Source organism: Phyllobates terribilis, unplaced genomic scaffold, assembly GCF_046119375.1.
Source record: "Phyllobates terribilis strain yellow unplaced genomic scaffold, ASM4611937v1 Scaffold_2__4_contigs__length_985480577, whole genome shotgun sequence".
Taxonomy (NCBI): Eukaryota; Metazoa; Chordata; class Amphibia; order Anura; family Dendrobatidae; genus Phyllobates; species Phyllobates terribilis.
Window position 1 is genome coordinate 545,331,030 of NW_027362762.1, and position 11,737 is coordinate 545,342,766.

The 11,737-nt window shown below is 54.5% G+C and overlaps 1 long non-coding RNA gene across 1 annotated transcript in view; it reads left to right on the forward strand.

The window, feature by feature from the left end:
* The window catches only part of LOC141252875 (uncharacterized), a 125,605-nt gene extending 114,202 nt beyond the window's left edge, over positions 1 to 11,403 (forward strand). The window contains exon 4 of the long non-coding RNA XR_012314142.1: positions 11,306 to 11,403. This is a non-coding gene — a long non-coding RNA (uncharacterized lncRNA). The remainder of the gene's footprint in view (positions 1 to 11,305) is intronic.
* The last annotated feature ends 334 nt before the right edge of the window (positions 11,404 to 11,737 follow it).

The window sequence follows — 11,737 nt, forward strand, 5'->3', positions numbered from 1 at the left end:
TAAAATGCCTTTCTAATGGAAAGAGTATAAAGAGTTAATAAAGCTGTGACCAATCCTCACCCATCCAGTTGTAAGAGTTACATTATTGTATTGTCAAGGAAAGGGGGGCGGTAGGGGGGATGAGCGTCTGGGTTTGGTTGGGGGTCCCCACAGTCTGCCTAGGCTAGATGCATTTAAAAATTCTTATTAGATACACAGGCGGTGCAGCTTGCTTCGCAGCTGGGCTACTACGCCCAAAGTATTGCCAAGGCTAGATGCAGTTAAAAATTCTACGCTGACTAGCAGACACTGAAGATTTGGAGCAGACCTCTGAGTAAACAGCTCTTCTGACTCAACCATCTGTGTTACCCCAAGCCATAGTGTATGTAGTTTCTTACAGTTAAAAGGGGGGGGGGGAGCGACCCAACCCACCCGGAATTGACGATGCCAGACACAGCAAGGGGACTCCAAAAAGAGTCTCCATTTTTTCCCAAAATTGTGGCACAGACACCACTTAACCCTAGAACGCATACCTGGGGCCTCGCAGTCCCGCCCTGTTAATTGTTTTCTATTTTCTGCAAGATTACTTTAGTTAGAATTTTGAAACTCTAGGTATTCTTCATGTATATAGCTGTTTGTCATTTGAGTTTGAGTTATTCCATGTTATTTGCACATGGGCCTAAAAGGCCCCAGGTATATGAAAGTGTAGATTTTTATGGTCATGCATTCTAGGGTTAAGTGACATCAATTGCCCCACAGTTGCTTAAAACGGTTGGTGAGGTGATATTACCAAATCCTCAAGCTTTTAGTCTCCCAAGGATAACACAGGGTTAGAAAAGTCCTTGCGAATCCATGATTTGTTCATCTTTATGAACTTGAGTCTGTCTACATTCTCAGTGGACAGCCGCGTGCGCTTATCTGTCAGCACACCATCAGCAGCGCTGAACACACGTTCAGAGAGAACACTGGCTGCAGGGCATGACAAGATCTCCAAGGCGTGAGTGGCGAGCTCCGGCCATTTTTCCAGATTGGAATACCAAAATGAGCAAGGGTCCAGTGACACAGTCATGGCTTCGATGTTCACCTGGAGATACTCCTGCACCATCCTCTCTAGGCATTGACTATGTGTCAGACTTCTTGTCTCCTGTGGCCTTGCAAAGGATGGTCTAAAAAAGTGGTGAAACGATTCCACAAAATTGCTGTTACCAGCAGATACTGTGTTACTGTTACGGTTTGAGTGATGAAGACTCGACAGTCCCACGGTTGGCAAGTTAGAACTGTGAGATTCACTTCGTGCACCACTGGTGTTTTGTGGAAAAGCACATGTAAGATTCTGCAACAGCGTCTGCAGATACTCCTGCATGCGTCAATCCCTTTTTATGGCAGGAATTATTTCGGCAAATTTACTTTTGTACCGGAGATCTAAGAGTGTGGCATCCCAGTAGTCGGGATTACTTTGAGTTCTGGAATCTGAGGGTCATGTTGCAGGTAGTGCAGCAAGAAGGCACTCGTGCGTCTTGCGCATCCAGGAGGACCAAGTCCTTGTTGTGTTGGTAGCGAGGTAAGAATCATGCTTCCTTCCTCTGCCCTCTCCCCCCAACCTCGCACAACAGAAATGTGATCAAGGTCTCCCTCATCTGATGAGTCTTCCATGCCCAACGCCAGTTCATCCTCCACTTCTTCCTCGGCTCCTGCACCTTCCTCAAGAGTTTGGCTGCTACCATGCCCCCTAGTTAATCCCTCTCCCCCACCCTCCCATGCCTGCCGCCTTGGTGCTGCCAACCGTCTGGACCTTGGAGATGTTATCCCTTCTGCATACGACTCCTCCTCTACTTCCTCCACCTCCTCTTGTCCCACCACCTGACTCTGAATTCTGTTTAATGTGTGCTCCAGCATGTAAATCACCGGAATAGTCATGCTGATAATGGCATCGTCGTCAGCACTAAACATCTTCGTCGCCATTTCAAAACTGTGCAGAAGGGTGTGTGGCGCCCCTGAGGGTTCAGTCGCCACAGAGTTACTGCATCTCACCCAGAGGTGTGGTATCTCACCCTCAGGTAAGGAAGGGTTATGGCTCGGGACCCTAACACCTGAATCCAACACATACCCGCAGTGGGGGTAGGGCGAGATTGCTCATAAGGGAGAGCACAGTCCCTGGTCCCTAGCTGGTGGGAGGGTCCTATGTAGTGGGTGCTTAGGGGAGCAGCTTAGGGGAGCACATGACAGGGAGAGTATAAATAGGAAGCCATCTTAGAAAGAGCAAGCCAGTCAGAGGAGGAAAAGTGACAGAAGCAGAGGCTCGGCATGAGCTCTGCTCCAGAGGCGGGCCTAGCCTGGGAGGCCCAGGACTGAAGGAGAGAAGAGAGGAGTGGGAGCAGGAAGGCTCCAGGAACCGAAGGGACCCTAGGGCTACGGACTGTGCAGAAGGCCACCCGTACTCCCGCTGCTACCAGGAGGTAGAGGGGTCAGGCCAGATAAGGGGAACCGGTCCCTCAACTAGAGGAGAAACAGCAAGGCTCAACTAGAAACCGGAGGCTGCAGCATTTCATGTACTGCAGGCAAAAGTCCACACCAGTCTCACTAAGAAGGTAGCCACATAGGACCCAGGGGAAGGAACACAAGTCGCCCGCCAAGGCCCGAGGATACCGGATAGAAGTGTCACTGGGTGTGAGGTGCAGGGAGAAGGCCAGAGAAAGGACACACAGATGGGGGTCCTGCTAAGTACTCCGGAGCTATCTGGGGGTGGACTGAGCCCCTCACTGAGTACGCACAGCACGACGGGTGAGATTGCTCTGGTACCTGTAATCTGAACTGCAACAACTGTGAGTAAAGATCTTGGGACTGCATCACACGGACTCTGTGTTCATTACTCACTCCCTGCACTACAACCACCATCTTCCACCCACACTGCCCTGAAGCTACACTCTTCCTGTGGTGAGTAATAATACCATTGCTGCAAAACCACCAGCTTCAGAGGACTGTTCCGCAGCGGCGGCCCCTTTGGCCGCACTCCACAGGTGGCGTAGTCGGACATTATAAAATCCATATATACAAATTACCGTTGGATTGACCGCCCTGGGTCACGGACCGGGTCACCGCCACAGTGACTACAACCCCCAGCGTCTACCGGCCCGGCTCAGGGTACCCCACGGCCCAGGGGGCGCGTCAACTTCATAGGTCACTGATCTGAGACCACTCCTGCAGCGTGATTTGCCCCACCTCTGGATCTCGTTGGCCCAGGCTATACGTCAGAACGTATTGCACCAGGGCTTGTCGGTGCTGCCACAGTCACTGCAACATGTGCAGAGTTGAATTCCACCGTGTCGGCACATCGCATTTCAGCCGGTGAACTGGCAGGCACAACGACTTCTGTAGAGATGTAAGTCGTTGAGCTGCGGGATGCGAACGGCGGAAGAGAGCACACAGCGACCGTGCCCTCTGCAGAAGGCCATCTAGTCCGGGATAGTGGGCTAAAAATTTATGGACAACCTGGTTCAACACGTGAGCCATACAAGGCACGTGTGTGACATTGCCCCGGCGAAGGGCCGCACCCAGGTTTGCAGCATTGTCGCACACGGCCTTTCCTGGTTGCAGGTCCAGTGGAGACAACCATTCATGAAACTGGGTCTCCAGAGCTGACCACAAGTCCTCAGCTGTGTGACTCACATTTCCCAGACATTTCAAAGTAAACACTGATGCCGTTGAGCCCTGCTGCCAGCATAGTAAGGAGGTGTGCAGGATTCCTTCTGCGCAGTTAGAAAGCAGGTGGCATTACCAGACAGGCTTTGGGTGCAGGTGGAGGACCGAGAAGAGGTTGAGGAGGCAGAAGCAGAGGAGGAACTTCGAGATAAAGAGGATTGACGCAAAACTTGTGGGGACGGTAAGACTTGGACAGCAGCCCCTTGTCCTGCTGTCACCATAGTTACCCAGTGCCCAGTCAGCGACATGTAACGCCCCTGTCCATGCCTTGTCGTCCAAGTGTCTGTGGTGAAATGCACCCTGTCACACACAGAGTTTCTCAAAGAAGCGGTGATGTTGTGTGCGACATGCTGGTGGAGCGAAGGCACACCTTTCTTTGAGAAGTAGTGCCGACTGGGCATCTGGTACTGGGGCACTGCGACGGACATAAGGTCTCGAAAATTCACTGTGTCCTCCAGGCGGAAAGGCAGCATTTCTGTAGCCAACAGCTTGCAGATGGTGAAATTCAACCTCTTAGCTTTCTCATGGCTAGGAGGAAATGGTCTTTTACTTTTACACATCTGAGGGACCGAGGGCTGGCTGTTGTGCTTTGACGGGGTTGAGTAATGTGTCCCCGGCAAACTGCGTGTCTGTGAGGGAGATGCAGGCGGACATGTTCGGTTGCCTTGATCCAAAGGTGGTGCTCTCGATGTCAGAGAGCGCTCAACACCAGCAGGTGTTTCCACTTCCCAATGAACTGACGACCTGCCAATCACACTGGCTGTTGCAGGTAAAGAGGTGGCAGGTCTGCGTCCAAAAACATGTGTGACTGCTGTCCCCCCAGTCACAGAGGATGAAGAGGCCGCGGATGCACAAGATGGGGCAGACGGTGGTTGGCCCAGCCTGCTAGGCCGCATTGTAGCACAGTGAGCTTCCCACTGCAACTTATGCTTCATATCCATGTGACGGTACATGCATGAAGTACCCAAACTATGGATTTTTTGGCCTCTACTTAGCTTTTGGTGACAAATATTACAGATAACACAAGTTGGGTCATCCTTATCGATCTGAATAAATGCCCAGGCTATGCAAGGCTTAGAGCCCATGCGACCTGAAGAGCCACTACGACTTGTGGTCAGAGGCAGAGTTGTGGTTGAGGATGCAGTTGTTATTGTGCTTCCAGTACTCCGTCTCTGTCCAGGAAGGTGCAACCTAACCTCGTCGTTAATAGCATCTGTGACGCCCCGCTGCGCTTGGTATCACAGATCCTAGAAGAGTGTATTGATGGAATCCTCCACAAGAGGCCCCCATAAACATTCGCACATCTCCACCTTCCACCTCAGACCAGCAGAGGGAACCCGTTAGGAATATAAATAGTGAAGGCGGAGCTAGGCAGTTCAGTTCCTCTGAAGAGTTCCTGCAGTAGAGAAGCCTAAGAGAGGTCAGTCTGCAGTGGAGCTCAGTCTAGTCTAGAGAACTCACTTAACAGTTCAGCAGTGGAGCACGAGGCTCCTGCTAGCTAGATTCAGGGAGCCCAGATAGAGCTTAAGGTGTGCCGGCGCCATAAGATCGGTGAAGCGCGGCAAGCTGCCGTTAGTGTGTATAGCCTAGTGAGGGCCCGAGTAGGCCGAAGGCGAGTGGCGAGTTAGTACATAAGGGGCAGAGGAGCTTAACCAGCTCACCCCAAAGCATTTACCGGACACCGGATCCAAGCTTACCGGGATCTCTATGACCCAGTAAGGCATAACCGGAATCCCTGGAGAACTACAAGTCCCAGGATCGCTAAGGTGCTGATACGTAACAGAGCCAGGAGATGATTAGGCCCCGCATACTGGGAGCGAGAACTCCAAGAGAAGGCCCTACAACAAGGTTAGCCAGCGCAGGACAGAGACAAAGTTAGGTCTAGCTCCAGACAGGTCAGAAACTTACTACGCAGAGGCAAGAAACAGGAGGCCCTACACCCGCTCATTGGGGAGGATCCTGATATGCACCCTTCACCCTACAGTGCTCCAGGATGTGCCTGAATTTCCTCCAGTAAAAGGTACTGAAGTGACTACCGTGTCGTTCCCGTTCTTGCTTTGACCCAGCTGGGACTCGCCTGTCCTGCATTCCCCCTGCATACGCTGCCCTGAGTCCTAGCTCCACCTGTGGGGAGCTATACCATCGAGCTGCCTTATCACGGGCCTCAGTGGACTGCTGCAGCGCTGGTGCTTCTCACCAGATACCACAGGTGGGGTCACGAACTCTTATAAAATTAACAATTATCCACCCTTTTAAAGAGTGACCCCAGGGTACGGGCCAGGGAGCTGACCACCGCGACATCCCCAAGGCCAGGCAAAGGCCCGGGTGACCTCATCGACTGGCTGACTGTGGGTTGACAGTAAGTGGGATCTCCAACCTTGTCATCATCACCCTGTGTGTTATCACACCCGTCGTCCTCAAAGCCAACCTCTTCCTGCCCTGACCGAAAAGTCAAGTTGTCGCTCCAATCAGGTATTTGAGTCTCATCATCGTCTTCATCATTGTCTCCACCAACAGGAGTTACAGTTTGGGAACAAGGGTCTACATTATGCTCAGAACCTTCTTCATCTGGTCCTGGATCCGACTTATAAAGATTCTGGGCATCAGTGCAGATCATTTCCTCATCTGGATTAACAGAAGCTCTGGAGCAGACCTCCGTTTCCCAGGCTATAGTATGAGTAAACAGCTCTGCAGACTCACCCATCTGTGTTACCCCATACTCAGACGGGCAGCTGGAGACTTGGGAGCTGTGAGGAAGCAAGTGTGATTGGGGTGACACCTCTGAGGACTGGAGTATTTGTTATGTTGAAATTGAGGTGGAGGAGAGTCCACTTGAAGGAGCACTTGATATCCGCTGAAGCACCTGCTGTTTTTGTGCCTCATCTGGAATTTGTAGCGAAGGGCGTGTCCGTAACAAAGGGATCGTATCACATTGTCCACATGTTAGTTTGCTGGAAGATGGTCTTTCTTCTGCAGATGTTACTCCCCCCCCCCACCGCGGGGGGGCTCGAACCACCAGCGGACAGGCACCAATATTGGGAGAGGGGGGCTGGCCGTCAGGGTCCACCGCGGCTCTGTCACAAACCCGGCGACACGGAGGTGGCACGGGCAGGAATGGACTGGCCGTGTCGGCTTCTGACTTTTTGGATTTTAGAAGGGCATGACATGCCTATATCTGTGTCTCCCCCTCCTTTTACTCCTCCACCTCTTTTCTTTTCGCATGACTATATGTACTTGTCACTTTTCCATGTGTTAGTTATGTCTTCTGAGCAGTTTGTCAGCTTTTGGACACCTTTGAAGGTGTTTTCTATGTGTTTCTATGTGTTTTTGTTTGCCTGCCATTGGTTTTAACGGTGTTCGAAGGTGTTCGACGAACAGTTCGACGAACAGTTCGGCGAACACACGGGTGTTCGACGAACCGAACTCGAACACTACGGGGGTGGCTCAACACTAATAGAAACACATAGAAAACACCTTCAAAGGTGTCCAAAAGCTGACAAACTGCTCAGAAGACACAACTAACACATGGAAAAGTGATTAGTACATATAGTCATGCAAAAAGAAAAGAGGTGGAGGAGTAAAAGGAGGGGGAGACACAGATATAGGCATGTCATGCCCTTCTAAAACCAAAAAAGTGTGAAGCCGACATGGCCAGTCAGTTCCTGCCCGTGCGACCTCCGTGTCGCCGGGTTTGTGCCAGAGCCGCGGTGGACCCTGACGGCCAGCCCCCCTCTCCCAATACTGGTGCCTGTCCGCTGGTGGGTCGAGCGAGCCCCCCTGCGGTGGAGGCAGGTCTAATCTTTTTAATTTAAATTGTCTCTCTAATTTGAATGAGTACACTTTAAATACTTTTACAAGGATCTATTGAAGGGCAAGTCTCATGCCAGCAACCACGGTTGCAGGAGGAGGAAGAGGCGGAGCTTGCCGTGTACTGCTGTGTTTGGTGTGAGGAGAGAGCTCCTGAGAAGGGAGGTTTTGCCTTTTCCATCTGGGACTTTTTGTCTGCCCCCTTCCCAGGAAAGGAGACTTGCTGTGGGATTGGCCTCTGGGGCTGGGCCCCCGGCTCCTGCCCCCCGGTCCAAGCCAGCGGGGGGCGGGAGGAATACCATCGTGGCTGGGATGACCAAGTCCGGAAAAGGCAAGGGGTCCGGCATGAAGACCAGAGGGACCCCCGAGGCCACGGCCGCGGCAGCTCCTCCCCCCAGAGGTAGGCCGAGTACGTGCAGGGGTGCTGCAGCGGTGCCCCCTGATTGGGGCACCAAGGTGGCGAAGGAGTCCACTGTCATCTATGGCTCCTGCATCCATGCGCACCTCTGCGAGTATGAGCACGCCTCTAGGAAGCTAAAATCCCTCTGGGGGGAGTTGAGGGTAGCTCAGCAGAGGTCCGACAGGGCCTCTAGCAGCTAGAAGCCTGAGCTATCTGCCGCGGTCAGGAGGATTAAGAAGGCCATCCAGGAGGTGGAGAACCGGCGGTGTACCATCCTGGCCGGCAGCGGGCCATTCAGAGAAAAACTGGAGAACAACGACCGGTTCAGAGCCATGGCCGGTGGATCTCTGGAGGGGTCACGGAGCTCCAGCCATGTGGTGGCGGTGGAGGATGAGGAGGAAGAGGACTGTGAGGAGGAGGTTGCGCCCTACCCGCCATCTGGTGGCCTGGTAAGTGATCTCCAGGCATTGCATAGCGGGATAGCCCCTGAGCAGATGGCTCTCCCGTCTGACTCTAGCCCTTCAGAGGGCAGCGGGAGCGAAGGGGAGGATGAGGATGGTGGTAGTAGTAGTGAGGGGGGCTGCCTCGTCATGAAGAAGATCAGGCAGATTGAGTCCCCGGTACGTTTTAACCAGCTGACATTCGGGGACGAGGCAACCGGGAGGGGGATGAATAGGAAAGCAAAGAGAGCTATGAAAAAGAAAATATCGGTAACACATAAATTTGTGTATGTCCCCCTCTCTGGGGCCCCCCGGTTCCGTTGTGCGGCACCCGCTACCCACCCCGGCTCGGGCCCTGATGTGGGTCCGCAGCGAGGGGGCGGGGAGACTATAGGCCATGGCACGCAGAGCGCCACCTCTATTTGCAGTAATGAAGGTGGTGTGTCGGATGTGTCTGACATGGAGCATGGCACGGAGGGCGGCCCGGCGGCGGCAAAAACCATGGTGGTGCTCAGGCTGTGTCCCCTGTGAGAGAGGGGGCTGGCCTGACACCTGGTGTGCCTGCTGGCGTGCGGGGGGCGGCGAGCGTAACTGCCGCTGCCACCTGCACTGCTGGCGGCACACCGGCAGCCGTGGCCGCATCTCCGGCGGCGTGTGCTGAGTGGGAAAGTGTCTGGGTCCCTCACTCACGGATCCGTTAAATCTGGATCACTTTTGGGGACCCAGGCACCCGGTAAGGCATCTGGCAGGGCAAAAAGTGCGGGGCCTGCAGCTCCGGCAGAGCCGGTTCGTAAAAGGAAGGTGGAGGGGCCTGCTCCCCCGGTGGGGTCCGTGGCGAAGTCGGGGCCCCCAGCGCAGGGGCCCAGTAAGGGGTCGGCGCTGAGGGCTCTGCCGCCGGTGGACGCCGAGGGGGAGTGGCCTAGCCTGGGGCCGGCCGCCGGAGTTGCTGTGGCCAAGCCCTTTGTGGCTAAGGGAGTGACAGTGGGGGGTGCTGTGCCTCCGGGAATTGGTGCCGCTGGACCGGGGACCCCCGAGAGTAGACCCGGCTCCGGGTCGGTTTTGGGGGTCCCGTCGCGGCCATTTTCGGGGGGCGTGGCCTCCCTGGCGTCCCCCACCCATGTGGGAGTGTCCACGGAGGGCCGCACTGTGCTGCCGGGTGCAGGGGGTGTGGCTTCCTGGGCGGGGGCCGCTTATGTAGGAGTAGCCACAGTGAGCAGTACTGTGCTGCCGGGCACTGGGGGCATGGCTTCCCGAGCCGGGTCTGCCCATGTGGGTGTGCGCCGGCACCCGTGGCTGCTCCTGGAGCAACAGAGACCACAGCTGCGGCCAGTGCAGTGTGGGGGCTGCTGCTGTGGCTGATGCGGGTGCCTGTGTGCCGGGGTCCGCTGTGTCTGGGGGCTTACCTGGGGCAGGGGCTCCGGCAGTGCAGGTATCCAGGAAAGCTGCAGCAGGGCTGGATGGTGCTGTGGGAGGAGCTACATCTGGCTCTCTTCCTGCCAGTAAAGCAGGAAGCTCCAGGTATGCTGGGAGCAGTGGTGCTGCACTGCTTAAGTCCTGCAGCGTGGTGCTTGATAGGTCAGCAGCATTAAATGTACAGAACCCCCCGGCAGGGAAGACGCCACCAGCAGGCGGCAGTACCGGCAACACAAGTAATATGGACGGTGGTAGTGAAACTGTGCCCAGAAAGTGTACACAAAATAAGAAAAACATTGACCCCGGTACGCATGGGAGTGGGAGCGGGGCGAGAGGGGTGATTGTGGACACAAATGGGGATGGTGTGGGTACGAATGTGTCTGTGGCTGGGGATGCAAATGGTGGGCTGTCTGCGGTAGGGTGCGTGAATGGAGTGTCTGTTAGTAGCGGGGAGCATGGGGGGGGGACTGGTCCATCTGCTCCCCCGGCCACGAGCCCCCGGAGTTTTGAGGGGGTTGTGGCCGGGGCCTCGGGATCCTCTCGGGGGGTTTCCTCGCCTCTGGACCTCAGGGACGGTGACTTGCGACGCCGTTTTCTGGAGGCCCTCAAGAAGGGAGAACGGACGATCACGGTAGAGGGAAGGAGGTGGATCTGGTCTTTTGGCTGGACAGGCATGGCCAGGCTGCCTTCCAAGATAAAAGGGAGAGGGAAACAGTGTGGTCCCTCCCGACAGCCGGGCAGGGGGTGGCCAGGAGGAATGTGGTCCGTCTTCGGTGGAGGGGCAGTGAAGCGTGCCCGCCTAGAGCGAGGGTCGTGGAGCTCCTCCTGAAGATGGACTTCAGGGCAATTGACATCTTTGCCCTGATCCATCCTTTTGGTACCTCCATCTTTGACATCAGTTTTGTTCGGCCGGAGGGCTTAGAGCTTTTCTGGTCGAATTTTGAACTGGTGAAGGGGGAGCCTGGCTGGCGAGACTTTGCCGTACAGGCGGTGTCTCGCCAAAATGGCGTAAAGAGGGTGACCGTTCTAACAAATAACGAGTCACTCTCAGGGATCGATATTATGACGTGGCTTTCTCGTTATGGGGAAGTCACAGAGGTCCCAAAGAAGAACAGGGACGAGTTTGGCATTTGGTCAGGGGTCTGGACCTTCATGATGAAATTGAAGGTTTCAGGTGGTACTGTCACTCACAACCCCTACGGCCCACAATCTAAGTGGGACCGTAAATGTCTCTTCCTGAAGGTCAAGCCCTATCTTTTTACAAGCCGGCAGGTGGTCTTCGGTGGGGATTTTAACACTGTAACTAGATCCCGTGATAGGGGAGGCCCCGGAGACCGTCAGGCTTATGATAGCATAGCCCTGAATACCATAGCAAGTGAAGCTCGCCTGGTGGATGTCCACATCCGGCACACCCCAGGTCACGGGGGTTTCACCTTTCATAGGGGTAGCAGTAGGTCTAGGATAGATAGGTTTTATTTAAAGGAGGAGGCCGTCTCTTCTGCAGTGTCCGCTGTTGAGGTGGAATTCTCCGATCACTGTTTCATTTTCTTTTCCTTGAATGTTACAGAGACCCCCCGGATGGGGAGAGGCCTGTGGAAGCTGAATTCGTCCCTGTTGGAAGAAGCTGATGTAAGACAATCCTTTGAGGAATTTCTTCAGAGCCAGGTACCTCTCTTGGGTCTCTGTAGTACTAAGTCTGAGTGGTGGGAGATCTTCAAAAGAAGGGTTGCAACGTTCTTCGGTCAGCTCTCGAGCCTCAGGGGCCTGAACAGGCACCGCCTGTATCGGGATCTGGGGAGGAAACTCGAGCAGCTCATCTCGACTGGAGGGGACCGTGAGGAAATCTCCAGGGTGAAGGCCTTGCTCAAGGGGTGCCAGTATGATAGGCACACATCCTTGGTTTTTGAGAGGGATTTCGGGAGGTACCGCTTGCCCGACCCTTACAGGAACTGCAGGATGTCAGTGAGTTGTAAGGTGGTAACAGGACTGATCCACAGTA